Source organism: Lissotriton helveticus, chromosome 4_1 (assembly GCF_964261635.1).
Source record: "Lissotriton helveticus chromosome 4_1, aLisHel1.1, whole genome shotgun sequence".
Classification (NCBI taxonomy): Eukaryota; Metazoa; Chordata; class Amphibia; order Caudata; family Salamandridae; genus Lissotriton; species Lissotriton helveticus.
In genome coordinates this window covers 1536326255-1536346424 of record NC_136063.1, presented here as the reverse complement: position 1 = coordinate 1536346424, position 20170 = coordinate 1536326255, and positions in this window count along the sequence as shown.

Sequence of the window (20170 nt, the reverse complement as noted above, 5' to 3'; positions counted from 1 at the left end):
AACAGAATTTACACGACACAGATGCTCCCAAATATCGTCGTCTGTGAGATATATGTCATCCACATACGAACAAGCATCTGGGTCGAGTGCCTCCAGAATAGAGACAATGCGAGCGGTAAATATACCAGGACTATACTTATAGCCCATTGGGAGACGCCGGAATTGTTTCTAGACCCCAGCGCACGTAAAACTGGTCCATTGGGAGCTAAAGCTGTCCAATCTGTGGGCATAGAAACCGTTGGATATGTCAAGCGTTGTCTTAAAACGCTTACGCACGAGACTATCCACAAGGGCAGAGCCGTGAGTATTCTGTACTGTGCAGTTACGGCAATGCGAGTTCAAATGCCGGAAAACCAATACCAAACGATATGATCCGTCACCCTTGGTCACAGTAAAAAGAGGATTATTCATCGGTGACACACAAGTTTCAATAACTCCCTGATATTCTAATTGTTCAAGGAGTTCTGCGACGGAAACTTTGGCTTCACGCCGAATGGGATATTGAGGTTGAGGCTGCGGCTGAGACCGCAACGGAATTTCGTGGCAAGGCGTCAATTTATCCCAACCACATTGGTTACGGAACAGAGCCGGTGCGAGAGCCCGAGCCCACTCTTCTGCAAAACCGCGAAGTACTTCAAACCCTTACTTGTGCGACCGATAGTTTTATAAGCGGCCACCACAATCTTCGCCAACTGGCGGGGCTTTTCGGCATCGGGTAATGCCGCCAATGCATTAAAAACCTGGAAGTTCACAGCATCTCCCTTGATGTTGGAGAGTATGAGATCACTTACAATCTCAAAAGAACCACACAGGCGCATACCCAATTCAACCGCTGCCTCTGGACCGTGATCATTCTGAACACGTTTTATGATCGTAGGCAGTACAGCCATAGATGGGGTGCCGAAACACCTCGCATAAACAGCCGCAAAAGTTTTACCCCAACTTTCACAGTCAACGAGTTCGGGAGTGATATCCTTAGGTAAAGTAATCGTCAACATTCTATGTTTATCAGCAGGAGTAGAATTTGGAAACACGGCTTCCAGTTGGTCAAATTTCTCGGCCAGCCAAAAAGGAATCATCTTTATTATCAGGGCGTTGACCAAAAACGGAGTTTACCATAACCGGATTGAGCCATAAACCACCACGTTCCGTTTGAACGTCCGGACCCCCCGGGGGACCACCCGGGAGATGATGACCTATGTATTGCACTAATGCACGAATCACAGCAATCGAGACAACATGTAGTCTGCGAATATCCGCAAGGGGACAAGCGCCGTGATTCGGGTGCGGGGTGAAGCCACCCAAAGCAGGCCAATTTGTACCTGGAATGGACAGTGGACCTAACCTCGCAGCGGACAAAGAGTGGGGGAGGGCGCCATCAAACCAAACGCGATGCTGCCAATGATCAATAGGTATTTCCAGTGCCCTGTACGGTGTATATTCAGCCGGTAGGGGGGAGGGTGTGTAGTGGAGGAACACTTCAGAATTAGCGGCCACCTCTGGACATGTGACCCACGAGGAAAATAGCTCGAAAGGGTACGCCGGATCTGCACACACCACCAAAATCACAGCCATGCCTTCCAAAGGGACTTGGTAAGTTTGTAAATGGTTGCGCACTGCAATGCGACTATGCTGCGCAATGGCCACAGCCATGATTCCACCGGAAACACTGAAAAACAAAGTGAACTTTGTAGCACAACTGGGTAGTAATTCAAGGAAACCGTTTAGAAAGAATCAAGCTTGAATAAAGACCTATTTCAAAAAACAGGCAGGTTTCACCGACACCACCGTCTTCCGGAAACGACAGTGAAGGAGTTAAGGTTTGAACGATATACTACTCGAGCCCCACGTTGGGCGCCATGTAGCAGGGTTTCTGTTCTCCCACAGAACTGTGCACAGAGGATTGGAACCTCAGCGAATTAGGGTGACCCAAAACTCACCTTAGTACCCAACAAACCCCTTACCGAGCGAGCTACAGTGTCTCATTGGTCATAACCAACTCCCAATGTTTAGACAAACCAGAACATGAACTCACCAACCTCAGGTTACGTGGAACACATGAGCACTCTTTCGTTATACAATCTTTACAAACCAGAACATGGAGTAAAGAAGAACACGTGAGCATTTGAAATGTTTATTTACTAATGCCGTCTTCTCAGGCGCAGTATCTTAGATAATACAAGTAAACATATTATCAACAACAAAGCTAAAAGCATAGTTACTAGTCCATAGAAAGCGAACGGTGACAGCATGTTACCATGCTGTAAATCAATAAGGGTTAACAACACTTATTTCTCACCCTCCCTAACTCACATATTATATTAATAGCTAAGAAGGTCTCTTTGGGTTGAATTAGAGCGGGCCCATACCTCAGTGTCCTAGAATGAAGGGATCACATCAGCATACACCAGCTCTCTCTGCATGCGAACAGCATCAAGTGTGTTATGTGTGTCTCAAGCAAAGCAATATAAAACCCGCCTTAAAGCCAAAGTTGGCAGAAGCTGCACTTATGTTATGTCTATAAAGGCGCGAAGATCAGACCTCATAACAATTCTGTATCGTGTTGTTCCTGAAGCTTCAGCACTCTATGTGCAGACATAGTTTATTAAGCAAAGCTGATATCAGAGTAATAACATATTATTCTCAAGTAAACCACAACAAACTACTAGGTTGAAAGCTAAATCAACAATTAAGTGTCGTGTGCAGAAGCAGCAAAGGAAAAATGGCGTTTAAACATTTAATGAGCCTATGCTAACTTAACACATTATAAAGATATATTGTAGCTATATGACAGAGGGAGTGGGAGATAGACGGACAGAGAGGGGTAGAGAGAGATATATGGACAGAGAAGGGGGAGAGAGATAGACGGACAGAGAGGGGGAGAGAGAGATAGACGGACAGAGAGGGGGATAGAGAGATAGGCACAGAGAGGGGGTGAGAGACACAGATAACAGAAGAGATGGACAGGGAGAGAGAGTGAATGAATGAATGAATGATGTAAGTCTTATCATGCGCATACTTAGCCCAATGGGCGTCAAGGCGCCTAAAACAAATGACACAGCTAGCAGATCAACGAACAGTCCATCATTGATAAGCTTTGGTAAAGTACCAGGTCTTCAGGGCTTTTTTAAAAAGATCAATTGAGGGAAGTACTTTAACCTCAGTTGGAAGAGAGTTCCAAAGCTTAGGGGCCACTACAGAAAAGGCTCTGGCTCTCGACACTGCGCACCCAGACCACACTGCTCACCTGCTGCCACCAGTGTGTCTCCAACCACGTGCAGGCATGTAGTGCAGTTCACCAGGTCCCACATCTGAAACAGATCTTTCATCTGAAACAGAGTCCAGATACATGAATGGCAAAGTACATACAATTGCACACAACATCATCGCCTGTCCGCCCCTGCACACCCAGGCAGATGCACACCAACCCCTCCCGCTGCCCAGTGGTGCATGCCTGCCCCTGTGCACCGAGGCAGCTGCACCCCAGCCCCTCCCACCACCCAGCGATGCATACCTGTCCCTGTGCACCCAGGCAAATGTATCCTAGACCCTCCCGCTGCCCAGCGGTGCATGTCCGCACCCAGGCCTCATTGCTCACCTTCCACCACCGGCGTGTAGAAAAGAGTGCCCACCATATGCTGCTGCAAGCCCCAAGCCAGGGGCCCGTGGACATGGTACCCTCCACATCATGCAGCCCCGCTCCGCAGGCCACCAAGTCTCACTTTTGCTACTGGGTCTTGATTTCACCATTGCAGAGGACATACCAGTGCACAGGGCATCATTGCAGGTTGCACACCCGCTCAGCCCTTGAGGTGCCACTAACTCTGTGACCCACAAGGCCACGCCATGTGTCGCTTGGCCCCCACTGTCCGCTGCCTCAGGGCTACACTGCAGTCCAGCAGGGCACATAAAAAACCTGACCAGTCCGGACCGCCGGGACGGAGCATCATTGCAGGCTGCACACCCACTCAGCAAGCGCCCCACCTCAGTGCACCGAAAGTCACCGTCCTGTGGTGTTGTGCATGTGCTGGCAGCAGTGTATCCGGTGCCATCAAGTCTGTGCCCCGCAAGTCATGGACCCTCTATGATTGGGTATTGTGGTGCGGACGCCATCATGTCTCCTCCGGGCCAGTGGAATGTGATGTTACATGCCCCTGGGCCCCCATGTCTACATGCACACCAGACAGATACACCCGGAGAGAGGTTGGAAATGGCGTCGAGCACGTGCGCCCGGCCCTTTTTATTGGCAGGGTTTGATGTCCTGTGATGAGTGTGCTGGACGGGTGTGGTGTGGGTGAAAACCAGCCGTGAAGGAGTGGCTGTGGCATGCTGACAACTAGACCTGTGGTCAGCAGATCACCACAGAGAAGTCCTGGCACATGTAGCATTGTTGTCCCCCCTGTGTGCGTAAGCATAGTGGGCTGGCCTGGTGTATGCCAGTCCAGTGTAAGGGTTTAAACGTTGACCCCGGGGCTCTGAGCGTTGTTCCGTACTGGGATGGACAAGAAAGTAACAAATGCGTGTGTCGCTGTTGTTGCGTCAGCTCCACCGGGACAACATTCGGCAATGTGTCACCCTGTGACCCAAGTCCGACGACATGAGCCACATAGACGTAAGAGGAATTCATGACCCTACATACATTCATACTACCACACTTGAAAGACCATAGACACAACACATCTGTGTGATTCAGAATATTTAATGCTCATTCAGTGGTGTGTTGCATCTGGAGCAGTACAGGGCCATGCAAACCCCACATGACGATGTTGGCCCATGGAGGGCCAGCCAGAGTCCTTCAGGGAATGACAAGTCCAAAGGACGAGGAAGAGTGCAGTCCCCTGTCTGATTGCTGTGTCATTGGCGATTAAACAGAATATGGCAGTCCATTGCGAGGTAAAAGGTGAGTGTCACAGAGTGCATCGGGGACAGTGGAAGGTGATGATGCAGAGGGCAGAACCAAGCTGAAACCGGCTAAATATGGTGAAGATGAATGCTACTGCATCCTTCTTACCACGAAGGGGGTTTCATCTGCATCTTTGTCCTTTGCTGTTCCATGTGCCTCACTTGTGGGTGGTGCTGGCCTTTTTCCAGCACTGTGTGGCAGTGATACCTCAGGGGCCGGAGGTGGAATGCCTGCCGCACTGTGTGGCACTGACACTTCAGGGGCAGAGATGTGGATGTAGTGGTAGCAGCAGCATGCATCAGCCTTAGGCCTTGTGGCAGCAATGCCATGAGGATGGTTTTGAGGTAATTGAGGAACCCAGCTACCACTTGCTGGTGTGCAGCTGTGGCAGCTGCTCTTTCCGCATTGGCCCTCTCCATTATCCTCCGGATGTTTTCCCAACTCCCCTGTGACATCTCTAAAGCCACTCTGACTGGACAGTTGTTCTAGTCTCTGAATCAGGTCTCCAGCGATGTCAGTCATGGTCCGTTGGAGAGCATGGAGCAAAATGTGGGTGTCCGTTAGGGAATGTGAGTGGTTCCTGATGGGACTTAGACACCCATGTATAGCATCTAGTTTGTTTGCCGTGCGGTCGAAGCCCACCCATACCTGTTCAGTCATCTGCTCCTAGCACCCTAACACACAGCGTTGGAAGGTCATGTGTTCTTCGTGGGGGTCCTGGGAGGCAGCAGTGGTGGTGGGTGCTGCCTGCTGTGTGGTCTGTGCAGGGGGTGGGGTGTCTTCATTGCAGCTGGGCTGCCTTGCTCCTGGAGGTGGGCTGCGGAGGCTGTCAATGACCTCTTGGAGGGCATCGGAGTCGAAGCTGTGGTGGTCTTCTTCGTCATCAGAGAAGAGAGGATCTAGCTGCTCAGCAGGAGGTGTTGATAGTCCCTCTGCAATGTGAAGGGGAGATGCAGTTTAACAATGTGTTCACATGTATGTTGTTGCATTGTACATGTTTACATACAGACTGCATCACTGTGTACATCATGGATGTTTGGGAGGAGCTGCCTATTTGAAGGGGGCAGTGGACATTTCGACAACAGAAGTGTGTGTGTTTCTACTTGTACATTATCAACTCACATTTTCCTGCAATGCCACTTGTGTTTGGCCAGTGTCTACACACAGTCGGCACCAGGTGTGTCCTGTGTTCTGTTATGGACGTGTTGCGGTTTGTGCCACATTGTTATCAGTGTTGATGTGCTCTGCATGTAGTGTGTGTGAGCTGCATTTTGGGGGAGTAGCCACTGCTGCTCTGATTTAGCTGCCCTCATCCCTTTCCTGCAATGTGCCTTTGACTTTTGTGCCTATACAGTGCTGAGATGTTGCATACTTGGGTACATTGGTCTCTTGGTGGGAGTTGGGGGCTGGGGCATGGTTTGTCCTCAGATGTGCTCAGCTCAGTTGTGCATATGGATGTATGACGTTACAACGCAGGCTATTACAACGCCTGCCTTTACAACGCGGTTTTTACATCGCATACCATTACAACACATAGCGCTTTTGGGTGCTGGATAGTGAATAGTTTAATTTACTATTCCAACTCCAGTCCCCGTGGACACTAGGGAAGGTGTTGGATAGTAAATTAAACTTATTCCCTATCCTAGAGCGCCCCTCAGCGCAATGCGTTGTAATGGTTTGCGTTGTAATGACCGCGTTGTAATGGTAGTGCGTTGCAAAAGTTTCGTTGTAAGTGATATTTACCGTGCATATGTGCCATTGTGCCCATCTCCCCGTCCCCCCAGTCCCTGGTTGTTACTCACCCTGGTGCTGTTGTGTCCAGTCATGTTGAGCAGTGTCCGGTCCCCTGACTCCAGTCACTGTCTCCCCACTGATGACTGTGGACACCATTTCTTCCGTATCGTCCAGCTCCTTCTGTGGCGCAGGACTCCCACCTCCAGTCTGCATTGCTGCCTTCCAGTTGTTGCCGAGTTTCAACTTGGTTTTGCACTTGACGTCATTCCAGCGCCTCTTGACCTCTTCCATTGTCCTCTTCAGTACTCCGACTGTACTCACCTTGTCCACGATTGACTGCCATAGTCCATTTTTTGTTGCCAATGACAGTGGAGGTGACGAACAGTTGTTGATGGTGTTCGACCACCTTGGTTATCAGGATCCTGTTTTCCTGCGGACTGAATCTGTTCTTCCTACTCTTCTTCTCCTTGGCCTTGCCTGACTCCAAGGTCCTAGGCAGGTCCACTTGCCTGGCACTTGCCGCATCACCGTAAGGTTAGTGTTTTTTTAATTTAATTGAACTTATACAGTCGAATGTCGATTTCCCCCACCCCGCCACACCGCTCTTACCTGTGCCGGCCACGACTGCCCAACACACATTTTGCTTACTGCCGATTTAAACAGATACAATTATACATATACACCAAGCTTACCTTACCACCGACAACATTTACAGATATTTCCAGCGTACTGATGCCACTTGCCCTCATTGCAAAAAGAACTATTGTGGACAGACTGCAGAACAATGTCATACAATCACCCCAGTACAGAGATCTGGGCCTAATTTTTTTTGTAAATATATTTTTATTGCAGAATCAGAAATAAAACCATTCAATAGGCCAACCCACACACTTATGGCCTCCCGACAGTTAGCATGACAGAATTGCAATACACAGCCAGTTAGCCCACATCCCGGAGGCTGGGCGGCGCTTCAAAGTATCATTCTTCGGGAAATGCCTCAGTGTGTGCCCTGTCCGGGCTGTAGGTCAGTTATGTCGTGTAATATCTGCTTTTGCCCCACAACACCCCTCCCCCCCCTGCACCGCCAATCCCCAGGCTGCCCCTAAGGTCGCTCCCCGCAGATCCAATCTACGTCCTCACTGGGCCATCCGGGTCTGATAAACTGCTGCGCGGCGCTAAACTACCTACTCCACGAACACCCCCCCTCCTCCCTCCTCCCCCCACAACTGCTGCTAATGCGGGCACCCAGAATCTCTCCCATCCCTGAGGTACGTCATCCATCAGGATATCCAGACAAACATGCATATCACATGGAATTCCAGCCAAACTCTAATCTTCCTCCGCGTCGTCTGTTACGTAGTCCCGTAACGCCTGTACTACCAACTCCCAGGACCGCGCCAGTTCCAGACATTTCTCGTTGCCAGTTCTAGTTGCCTGACGCATCTTAAGCACACTCTCGCAGCCCGACCACCTCAACAGCTCATTCCTCCATCTCCTCACTGACGGGCCTTCCTTAGACTTCCAATGCCAGGTTATTTCACGCTGTGCCAGCATGATTCCCAAATCAATGAACTTGCTTGTTATTTTAGTCTTCCTGGTATGCGGGAACCAGAGGAGCAGGCACGCAGCCATATCAAAGTCTATCTCCCTGTCCGTGACAGCATTCAGGAGTTCACCGACTTCCGGCCAATACTCCCCTAACTTCGAGCATCCCCACAGCATGTGATCCAGATCTACCTCTGGCTCCAAACATCTCGGGCACATGGCGTCAAGCACCTGGAAGTGCCGTCGCAACCTCTCCGGAGTCAAGTACGCCCTATGGACAATGAAAAAATGCACCTGCTGAAACCGTGCATTCCTCGTCCCTTTCCAGGTCCTATGCAGCACTTGGCCCCATACGGTGTCTGGTATTTGTTTACCTATGCTGGCCTCCCATCGCGACTTCAGTGCCAACAAGGGCGCCAGTCCCTCACTCAGCATTCTGGTGTGGAGGCAAGTCACAGCCTTGACGGCGCCCGCGGCCATTACCACATATTGGCATGCCATGGTCACCTCCGGCTCCGCCAGCCCCCCCCCCCAATATCGTTGCATCGCTGTCACCACCGCCGCATGTAGTAAGAAGGTTACATCCGGCAAGCCAAATTGCTCCTGTAAAGTCTGGTACGGGACTAGCGTCCCGTCCATATAGAGGTCTCCTACCATCTGCAAGCCCACCTCTTCCCACGTCAATAATCTGGACCAATCGCCCCGTGCGGTAGCGCGGTCAACATTCCCAGCGGTATCTCCGGTGCATACGGGCGGTTTTTCTTTGCTCTTTTCAGGCTCCTATTCCAACACAATTTGAGCGTCTTTTCCTCTATCGCAAGATCCCTCACATCCAGTTTCTGTTGCATTACGATAGACGACAAGACATGTCTCTGGATGCCAATCCCCCGGTCACGATCCGGACCCCTGAATTCCCTGGCTACGTTCTGCGTCAAAACCTGGAGTTGGGCCGCTAGATAATATAACTCAAAGTCGGGAACGGCCATCCCCCCCTCGCTCTTGGGCCGTGTCAGAGTAGTCAGTGCCACCCTTCGTCATCCGTGCCCCAGAGGAAGCCGGTCACCAATGTCTTCAAAGATTCTCTGCGGGATCCACACTGGCAGTGTCCGGAAGTAATAAAGTAGCCGCGGGAGTGCCACCATCTTCAGCAGTGCTACCAGACCCAACACGGATAGTGGGAGAGACGCCCAGAAATCCATGCAGCCATTCAGCGCTCGAATACAGCGCTCCACGTTCCCCTCTAAGAGGTCTCCTGCATCGTGGTAGATGCGCACCCCCAGGTAGATGAAACAGGAGGGTTCCCATACCACCGTTCTCGTGAGCTGCGGGCAGAGCGTAGCCTTCCGCAAAGGGAACACACATGTCTTGGTCCAATTCACCCTGAGGCCTGACAGCCTCCCGAACCTGCCCAGCATGTCTACCGCGCCTTCTAGAGCTCTCTCAGGATCCGCCAGGTACAATAACAGATCATCGGCGTATAGTGATATGTAGTGCGATTCAGGTCCCTGCGCTATCCCGTAATTCACGGTGCCTGACCGTGCCTGCGCAGCCAGGGGCTCCATCGCCAAGGCAAATAGCAGAGGAGACAGCGAACAGCCCTGCCGCGTGCCCCTACAAACCGAATAAGCTGGAGATACTATGGGCCCCAGCCGTACTCGCGCCGTCGCTGAGGAATAAAGCACTCTCGTCCAACTCCGAAACCCCTCCCCAATTCCAAACTTCAGCAGCACACCATCCAGGTACTCCCATTCTAAGCTATCGAATGCCTTTTCGATATCAACTGCTAATACCACAGGATCCCACTCCGTTGTAGCGGCAACGTCAATGACCCGGACCAGTCGACGGATATTCATCGAGGTGCTCCTGGTCGGGATGAATCCCGCCTGATCCCTATGTACTAAGGTGGTCATCAGCGGTAGGAGCCTGGTAGCTAGAATGCGACTCAAGATCTTGTAATCCACCGTTAACGTAGACAATGGGCGGTAGGAGGTCACGTCTAACGCATCCCTGCCTGGTTTCAACAGCGGCACCACCAGCGCCTCCCTCATGGATTCTGGTAACCGCCCCACCTGTTTCGCCTCCGCGTACACTATCAGCAGTCTGGGCGCCAAGATATCCACGAATTTGGCGTAGAATTCAATCAGTAACCCATCCACCCCAGGCGTTTTGTTTCGTGCCATGTGTTTAATTGCCCCTCTTATCTCTGCTAAAGTGATGGGGCCCCCCAAGTCCTTTGCCTCCTCTTTATCCATCGACGGTAAAGGGATCGGATCCAGGTATTCACCTATCTCCAAATCCTCCACCTCCAGGTGGCTCGCGTACAGTCCCATATAGTAGGACTTGAACCGCTCCAAGACCGCCGATTGAGAATAAATCACTTCCCCATCTTCGCGTCGTATACTCATGATCGGACACCCTCTAGGTACCGGATCAGCCAGCTTGGCAAGGAGCGTGCCCACTTTATCCCGTTCGTCATGCACTTTAACAACATACAACTTATAGTCATAACACCGCAGTCTTTCCGTCTCAGTCGCCACCACTTCTTTAGCTCGCATCAGTTGTTCCTGCAACTCCAGCCTCTCTGGTCTTCGCTGTTCCAGCCCTCTCAACACCTCCTCCGCTTTCGCAAGGTCATGCAGCACCGTCCCTCTCACATTCAGAAACCTACCCATGCATATCCCTCTCACCACAACTTTCATTGCATCCCATTCAATCGACCTTGTTGCTGCTGAACCTGCATTTTCTGTAAAATAGCTGTCAAGGCCCTGATGGACCGTGTCGCTGAACACCGGGTCTTCCAGTGTGTCCGGACGCAGTCGCCATGAAGGAACTGCTGATCTCGTCAGCTGCCACTGCATGGAGATCAACAGGGGATTATGGTCCGAAATGGTCCTGGACAGATACTCATAATGAGTCACTACATTCGCCAAGGAGCTGCTACATAGCACTGAATCAAGTCTAACATGTAGGTCGTGCAGCATGGAAACATAAGAGTAATCCCTGATCTCAGGATGTTGTGCCCTCCACACATCCACCAACCCCCACCTGTCCTGCCATTCCCGCCTGTGAGTTGCTAGCCGGCTTACCGGGGAGTCTACTAGTGGTGGGTGCGATCTATCCAACAGCACATCAGAGATGGAGTTAAAATCCCCCGCCAGTAAAATAGGGCCCGCTAAATAATACGCCAGTGAGCGCGATAAATCCTCAAAAAAACTAGCTTGATCAGAGTTGGGGGCATATATATTACACAGCACCACCTCCCTACCATAGAGACGTCCCTCAACCGCTACATATCGACCCTCTGGATCCACTCTCTGGCTCGTGACTTGAAATGGCGTACCCGCCCGTATCCATATCAATACCCCTCTGGCGAATGCCGAGTATGTCGTGCCAAATACCTGACCTCGCCACCTCTTCTGTAAAGCCCCGCACTCCTTCTTGGTCAGGTGAGTCTCCTGAAGCATCGCAATCTGAACGCCCCTTCTCACCAAGTAGGCATGCACCTTGTGGCGTTTCACCATCGTACGAATACCACGGACATTCCATGTGACACATTTCAAGTTAGGTAACGTCCCCATAAAGTATCGTTCTACACAGTGGCGCTAGCCAATAAATGATTCCCGCATTGCAGCAATTGTGCAGCCCCTTCAAAACAATTCCCAAAACTCCCTGTACCCCCCTCCCCAGGACAGGACCTAATAACCCAGCTTCAGCCCCGTTCCAAACCTTAAACACCCCACACATCACACTAACCTGTGGTCGTCACCACAGAAGACCTTAAGGGTCCGAAGAGGTCAATGGAGCCCCAAACCAGATCGGCAGAGCTACCACCCCGCGCCCGCTGTCCCAAACTGCTTACGCAGCCCCATACCTGGCAGTCCAACATAAGTCTGGAGAGTCCATACCGACAGGCATTCCTGAATTGTTCATGAGCCACGATCCTCACTCGTTAAACATGCCATCCGAAGTTTGTGGGGTGACCTCCGGCCCCCGTGCGCCCCCCACAACCGAATCGTCGTCTCCGGTCTTCTCCTCTTCCTCTTCTGATGCCGAGCCTCCAGACGTTTTCTCCTGCTGCGATCCCGTGATGGTCGCTGTGGCCGCCAACGCACTCTTCCTATCGGCCAGCATTTGTGCATCTCGCTCGGCCCGCTGGCGCTTATTCCGGGAGCGGATGCGCTGGGATTTCCTGAGCTTGACTGGTTGCTGCCGATCCCTGTTGGCTCTGTGCACACGATCCGTCCCCGCACGATATAGTTCAAGCCAGGACCATGCCTCGTCGGGTGTTTTGGAAAAAGTGGGTTCTGTCATCAACGACCACTCTCAGCTTGGTGGGAAAAAGCAAGGAGTATTGGATCCCCTCCTCTCGCAGCTCCATCTTCACTGATAAGAAGGATGCTCTGCCCCGCTGCACTTCCTGCGTGTAGTCTGGGAAGATCGTGACCCTGCTATTATCCACCTGGAAGGGACCTTGGGATCTCGCTCTCTGTATTAACAGATCACGATCTTTATAGTGCAACAGTTTGACCACCATCGGCCGAGGCGGTCGGCCCTCCAGGGGCGGCTTGGCAGGCACCCTATGCGCCCTTTCCAGGGGGAAGAAGGGGGACAGACCTTCCGGCGCCACCACCGTGTGGAACCAGTCCTCCATATAGGCCACTGCATCATCTTTCTCAATTTTCTCTGGAAGCCCCACCACCCTCACATTGTTCCTCCAATTACGACCTTCCGCGTCCTCCGCTCGTCGTTCTAGGAGCGCCAGTCGGCCAATAATGTCTGTCATTTTATGTTCCGCGGTGACCACCGCCGGTTTCAGCTCCTGAAGCAGTTGTTCGTTCGATTTCACTCTATCAGAGAGCTTGGCGTGGTCTGCTCTCAGCAGGCCCAGCCCCGTCGCCACCTGCGCAATGTCCTGGTGCAGCGCGTCTTTTGTAGCAGTGATCGCGTCCAGAATAGCGTCAAGGCGTTGGTTCAGCCTCTGTTCCTGCTGCGAGGCCTCCATTGGGGCTGGGGCGCCGCCATCTGGGATCAAGGCATTCCCGTGCCCCTGCGCTGGCGGCGCAGCGAGGCCAGCATCCAGCGCGGCCATCTCGGTTGCGAGAAACGCGCCACTCGAGCCGCTTCCACCGATTACAGCTCACCGTGGCAATCCCACTGGCCGCACCGTGCCCGGCCCCTCCCAACACCGCCCAATGGCAGATAACGAAACGTTCAGCACCCTCTGCTCCAGATCCAGCTTGTCCACTCGAGACCAACAGGCCCCCTTCTGCGTGCAACCGCCTACCACCGAACTATAGGTGTGCACTGCATAGGTCCGCCCACATGCTCACAGCGCCTCTGGGATCCACAATGGCTAGGGCAGCGAGCTTAGTGCGCTCCTCCAGGAAGAACCGGCGGATGTAGTTCTGGGCAAACTGAGCTCGCCGCTCACATCAGCACTCCAGCACACGGGTTCTAGCGTGCACCAGCCTCCAGCCACTGTGCCAACAGCCCAGTGCCCCTCACCGAGCCGACCCCGCCTCCGGTGGTAGGCCCACCATCCACTTCCAGGTCCGTCCGCTCCCCTGGGCACACAGGAACCGTGGGGGGCCGGACCCCGGTCCAACCCCAAGTCTAGTCCACTGCAAGCCGCTACTCCGCAGCGGTCCTCAGCCGGGCGCTCGGGCCCCCAAGCAGTGCTAACCCCGGCTGCCCGGCCCCATCAGCAGCAGTCCTATCGGTGGGCAACCCTCACAGGCCAACAGCGTCGTCACTTGCCCAAGTCGAGGCCAAGCCCTCTAGCCTGGGACCGGAGAGCAGGAAGGGGGAGGGGCACCGCTCCTACCGGGTCTCCGCCGCGGGCCTCTTTTGCCGCTCAGGATCAGCTCCAACGATCCTCACCCCGGCTTTCTGCACAGCTAGCGCCGCCCAGCAGTTGCCAGCGCGCTCGCTTCTCTTCGGTGCACGGCCTCTAGCGCTCCCGATCCGGCAGCGCCGCCATCTTGCCTTTGTTCGTCAGTCCAGCCGGCCAGACCCCCAGATCCGGTCGCGGGTGCCTTCCAGGGTCCCTATAGAGTCCAGACTCTCCCCTCCGGGTCAGCGACCCTTCCCGATCATGATTTATGCCGCCAGGAGCGCCAGGGGCAGTCGATCAAGATAATAGCGGAACTCGGCGCGGAGCAACTCGCTCACGCAACCATCCCGTTCGGCGCTGAAGCCACGCCCCTACAGAGATCTGGGCCTAAATCCATCATTTATTTGCTCACCATGCCATTCCAGTTTGGACCCAGCCATATGCAAATCAGTCTTGACCCTGCGGCCAATGGGAACAGTTCAGCCCAAACTGCCAGGCCAGGTCCTCCCTGGACTGGAAACAAGGACCAGTTTCACCCCTCTTCAGCCAGGATAGCTTAATTCCAGTAGCATGGAGAGCACAGGACTCACGTCTGAGCATACCCCTCCCACTTGGGGTGACAAATGCAAAAAGAACTATTGATGGACAGATTGCAGAACAATGTCATACATTCACCCCAGTGCAGAGATCTGGGCCTAAATCCATAGTTTTTTTGCTCACCATGCCATTCCAGTTTGGACCCAACCATATGCAAATCAGTCTTGACCCTGCACCCAATGGGAACAGTCCAGCCCAAACTGACAGACCAGGTCCTCCCTGGACTGGAAACAAGCATCCTAGGACTGGTTTTAGGGTTTCACCCCTCTTCAGCCAGGATAGCTTGATTCCAGTGGCATGCGTTACCTAATTGACGTTGTCACTTTAAATTTTACCGCGTTTTAAGTCACATAGCCATAGTCAGGACGGTAGTCTCTCTGATCCTGCACTACATGCGAGGTAGATCACATGACCGCTTAGAGGAGCGTATTTAAAATCGAGTCAGGCCCAGGGTGGGTGTTGTCGATTTTAACCTCCAAGAGGACGCCAACAGCCATCTTCTGTCCGGGCTCTTGTTAACCTGACTAATGACCACATCTCGGTAAGTGATTTGTAGCGTAGGGCACCGACTTAACTTACTAAGTCTAGATATAGAAACGGTCGGAATATAAACTGACTACTATTTATGTCTTTATTCCTCTTTGTGTACATAGACTCGCATAACTCGAGCCTGCGCCACAGCGGCCGACTACGAAATAGGAAGTCACACTTGAATATACATCTGTGTTTGATCCGTATGAAGTATTCCAAATTTACTACGACCACCTTGGGGATTATATTGTAACCCCCTATGGTGAGTATAGACTGCATTGATATCACTAAGTAACTAAAAGGTAGCCGTTGTTTATATTAGACACACGCAATTAAGTACCTTTATGCGTTTGTGTCGTTTTTAGATATCTCAGGTCAAGGAGTTCCAAACGAGTTATATGAAACAAGTGCTACCGAATATCTTTCGATTGCACATGATTTTAATTTAAGGAACACATAAAAAGAAATAAACCATCGTGAGGACAATCGTAATGATTAAGAAGGTAAACTTATTAAGTATTTCACTTGAATTTAGCCCTCTAGTTGCAATTAGTTTATGACTTGAAAGACTTCAATATTTATTTGTATACCTTTTAGATACAACAGTGGTAATAGGTAAAAACATCACCTCAATGAAAATACATCAGCAAACCGTTGTCGCTTCGTTCCCGTGAAGGACTATATTTTTAAAGACATTATGACTGGCAAGTCCTAATTGGTGAGTGAAGTGTAATAGCCTTATTCCTGTGAATATCGAGTCGCTGTACAGGGTGTTTAGAACTTTTTTAATTTTAAAAAAAATCTCCACCCCTTTTTTCTATAAATAAAGAAATATAATATTTGCCTTTATTTTTCCATCAATTACAATTAGGTGCAGACTGTGATATCTCCAACAAGGCCGTCTCTTATTCATAAATAAAATTAGGCCATCGTTATCACAATATTGAATATTGATAATTGAAAACAACATCTACCATTTTTTAAGTAAGTCTTTAATGGTGGTTGTAAATATTCTTTAATAAGCCAAGACCTCGTGACATAACATCGTTATTTTTATATAAAAAGGTGTCTCGTAAGATGGGTCTCATCGTTTTGTTTGGCATCATTTATCCATATGCTTTCCCTATCTTAGCTTTATGTGGAGTAAGGTTACATCCACCTCTCCTCTAAATTCCCAACATTATGATTAAGTATTGCTAATACACCCGAATAGGTTACATTGACAATTGGTGTAACTAGAGGATAAGGGTCCTTCGGGTTCTACTAAATGCAACTGCTCATATTTCCTACTAATTTTTTTAATTAAACTTATGTATACCATGTCTGTTATATATAGAGGGAAAAAGGTTGCTGTGTTATGGGATGAGAACATGTATTTGGAAAAAGAGTTTTATGAATGGTTTTAAACTTATAAAATTGTTTTTTGTAGAAAGAAAAATAGTTATATTCATTTGTGTTTTTTTCAGAAATATCTGTGGCTCCTGAAGAAGGCGTTTTTCCAACGCCGAAACGCGCGTCGACACTAATGATTGCCACTGTTTGATTTTAAACTGATTATTCTGATAATTTGTATATTATTTTATGTAATTAATTGTTTATTATTGTAATTGTCAAATTTGAATTGTATTTTTTATTACATGCATGCCCAATTAAAGATAATATAGCTTTTTAATAGATTTTGCTTTAATTGTTCTCTTCTATTGCAATCTTGGTTCCCTCAACGTTGTTCTAAAATGCCTAGGTTTGATATACACATTATGTTTTCCCTGTCCTAGGAATTGTATCCACTTTCTACAGGGGGTCCTTGTTATGTACACACTGGAATAAAGCTATCCTGGCTGAAGAAGGGTGAAACCCTGAAGCCGGTCCTGGGATGCTTGTTTCCGGTCGAGGGAGGACATGGCTTGGTAGTTGGGGCTGGACTGTTCCCATGAGGCACAGTGTCAAGACTGATTTGCATATGGCCAGGTCTAAACTGGGGTGGCATGGTGAGCAGAAGAATGATGGATTTAACCTAGATCACTTGACTGGGGGTTAATGTTTTGATTTTTTCTGCATGCCATCCATCGATTGTGTGTCTTTGGTTTACCTGCCCTCATTGCAACACCATCAACACAGATCTACTCCACATGGTGTGGAACTGCCCATGTTCACACGTCCACTGGCAGGGTATAACGACCCACTTGTCAGAATGTACCAGCCGACAGGGCTTGCATATGTAGAAGGTGCGGCTTTTAGGTTTATACCGTAGGCAAAAGAAGGCTAAAGCCACCACCAGCTTCATAGACTTAGGTTTCATAATGATCAAAAGCCTCATCATCAGATCGTGGAAATTACCCAAATCACCGACATTTGAAGCTTGGAACACCTCATTACTTGTGTAGGCCCAGGTGGAAAGCATAGTGTTACATAGGGAAGACACCCAAGGACTCCACAAATACCCAATAGCCTCCTACTGGGCACAATTGTATCCACACTTACCACTAACTAACCAACGGGCCCACCTGTCTGACGATGACCAGCTTAACATGAATGCACACTACAGCAGCTTTTATAGGCGTTACTTGAGACGAGCACCCTTCTTTACTGAACATTCAGCCTATTAACTATAAACATGATTCCTAACATTGGTGACATGTCTGTGGGAATATGGCGGGTGGGGGGAGTTAGTGGTGTGCATTATTAAAATGTTTTGCAGCTATTTACTTTGTTGTTGTAGTTCAGGTTTTGTTTCTTTTTATTCTCCTTTTATACCATTCCCCTCCTTTCCGTTATATTATTTAGCAAAATGGTGACAGTTTTTGTCAATCACTCTGAGTTTAAATGGAAAGTGCCCTATTTGATGTATTGTACTCATATTGCATTTACCACACTGTAGCCAGTATTGCTTTTTTGCATGGGTAGATTCTAATTTGTATATGGAAATGCAATCTGCTTTGGATTTTGAAAGTGAGAATAGATTTCACTGCTCTGTCTTTCAAAATGCAAACTATGGGCCCGGTTACGATTGCGGTGAATCCGCATCCTCCGGGCCGGCGGATTCACCGCTGCGGAGAGACAAATGACCCCCAACCAGATTAGGATGCCGGGGGGGTCATCTGCGGACGGCAAGACCGTCCGCCACTTTTCCGCCGCGAGACCGCGGGGGAAAAGCTCTAATATGGTGGCGGTGTCTATCAGATACCGCCAGCCAAATTAGGATGCATGGGGAAACATGCTTTTCCACGGTGGGTTTTCCGCCGTGGAAAAGCATATGGACTTTGGCGTTTGGGGGCCCGTTGCAGGCCCCCAGGGTGTCGGGGTGGGGGGTGCACATGGGGGGTACCTATGGTACCCCCCAGCATTTACATGCACCGCGCGGTGCCTGCTGCTTTGTGCATGTAAATGTTAAAAATACCGGATGTGACCGCCAGGGTGGCGGTCACATCCTAATGTGCACGGAGGGACCGCCGCTGCCCCTGCGGACGGTCCCTCCACCTCTGGGGTGGTGGACGGACGCAGGTCCGTCCGCCATCCTAATTGGCCCCTTAGTTTGCTATGAGAGGGCGGGAGTCATGAGTGCCCCACTCTGTCAAAGCAAACAGCAGTATACTGGGTGTAAGCACCCCGGGACACTGCAGGAGCCTGTCGTAGTAGTTTCCAGGGCCCTCCAGGGCACCAGGCGGAGGGCCACGCAGTCTGCCTCCCATAATACACAAATTCCCGGGAGTGGTGATCCCCGGAGCTTGAGGGGGGTAATTAAGGCCACAGACTTGTAATTTTGTAAGGGGGTGGATGCAAAGTGGTGCAAGGGGGTTGTAAATCTGGTACAGTGTTTTGTTTTACTTTGCTTTCCTTTCTGTCATGTAGAGGATCCAGGGTAAATATAACGGTTTCTGTACAGCCAGTAACTTTTAACCCTACCCCCAAACGGCTTTCTGCCTGTTACTATAGTAACAGTTCATGGAATACTTACGTGAGCACAGTGGTTATAAGTTCACCACACCAAGGGGCATATTATCAACAAATAGCGATATTTATCACTAAGTAGGGTTAGCGGCAATTTTTTTATCGCCCCGCATCACGGGATTTTATCGCTGAGATAACGTGCTATTAGCAACGTTTATCTCAAAAGCGATAAAATTCCTGGCGATAGCGGCAAAATCCGTGAATATCGCTGAGAATACAGGGATATTCACGCATTATCGCTAACAGGGTCTTAGCCATTATATCCACCTCCCATTGGATATAGTGGCTAAGAACTGATCTGAGCAGGTGTTAGTTTTTAGAGATATTCGCGCTTAGCGCAAATATTTCCATCGCTACGCCTGTGTTGGTAATAGTCGATAGCGATGTTAGCGACTGCTTTCAGTCGTTAACAGGTTGGGTAAGCCCACTTTGCATGTCATTAGCGATAAATATCGCTGACATGCAAAGCGGGCCCCAAACGGCTCGCTATCGCCTACAAGCTATCGCTAACTGCTCTTAGCGACAGCTTGCTAATAGGGCGATAGTATTATCGCCGCTTAGTGGCTGAAAACGGCCGCTAAAGCGATGAAAATTGCCTATGGCCCCCCTTGATAATATGCCGTTGTACTTTTTATTCTTTTGAATTGGAACCGTAAGTTGTAGCTGTTCACTCTGGTAAAGATCTGGTGAAAAGCTAGCCTCGGAATTATACTTCAAATTATAAATATAATTTCTATTGTGGACTGCTACCCCCACTTAAAAAAAAAGACGTATGTATTTTTTTAATTACCTTTTATTAAAACAATAAATAACTATAAATATAATTAAATGATAACAATACAATAAATAACTAGTACCATAACTTTAACAAAACAATATAACAAACAACATATAATATGGAGTCCAATAGAAGTACTGTAGTTAATCTGCAAAACAAAAAAGAAATTCGTTTTTAAAATTAAATCGATGTGACCAAATGAGGTCACACATTACAAGTCAAAGTAACACGACGATATTTTCTATTAGTTTAATGTGTGCAGTGTACCTGATAGATTTCACTTATCTTATAGGCTTGTATT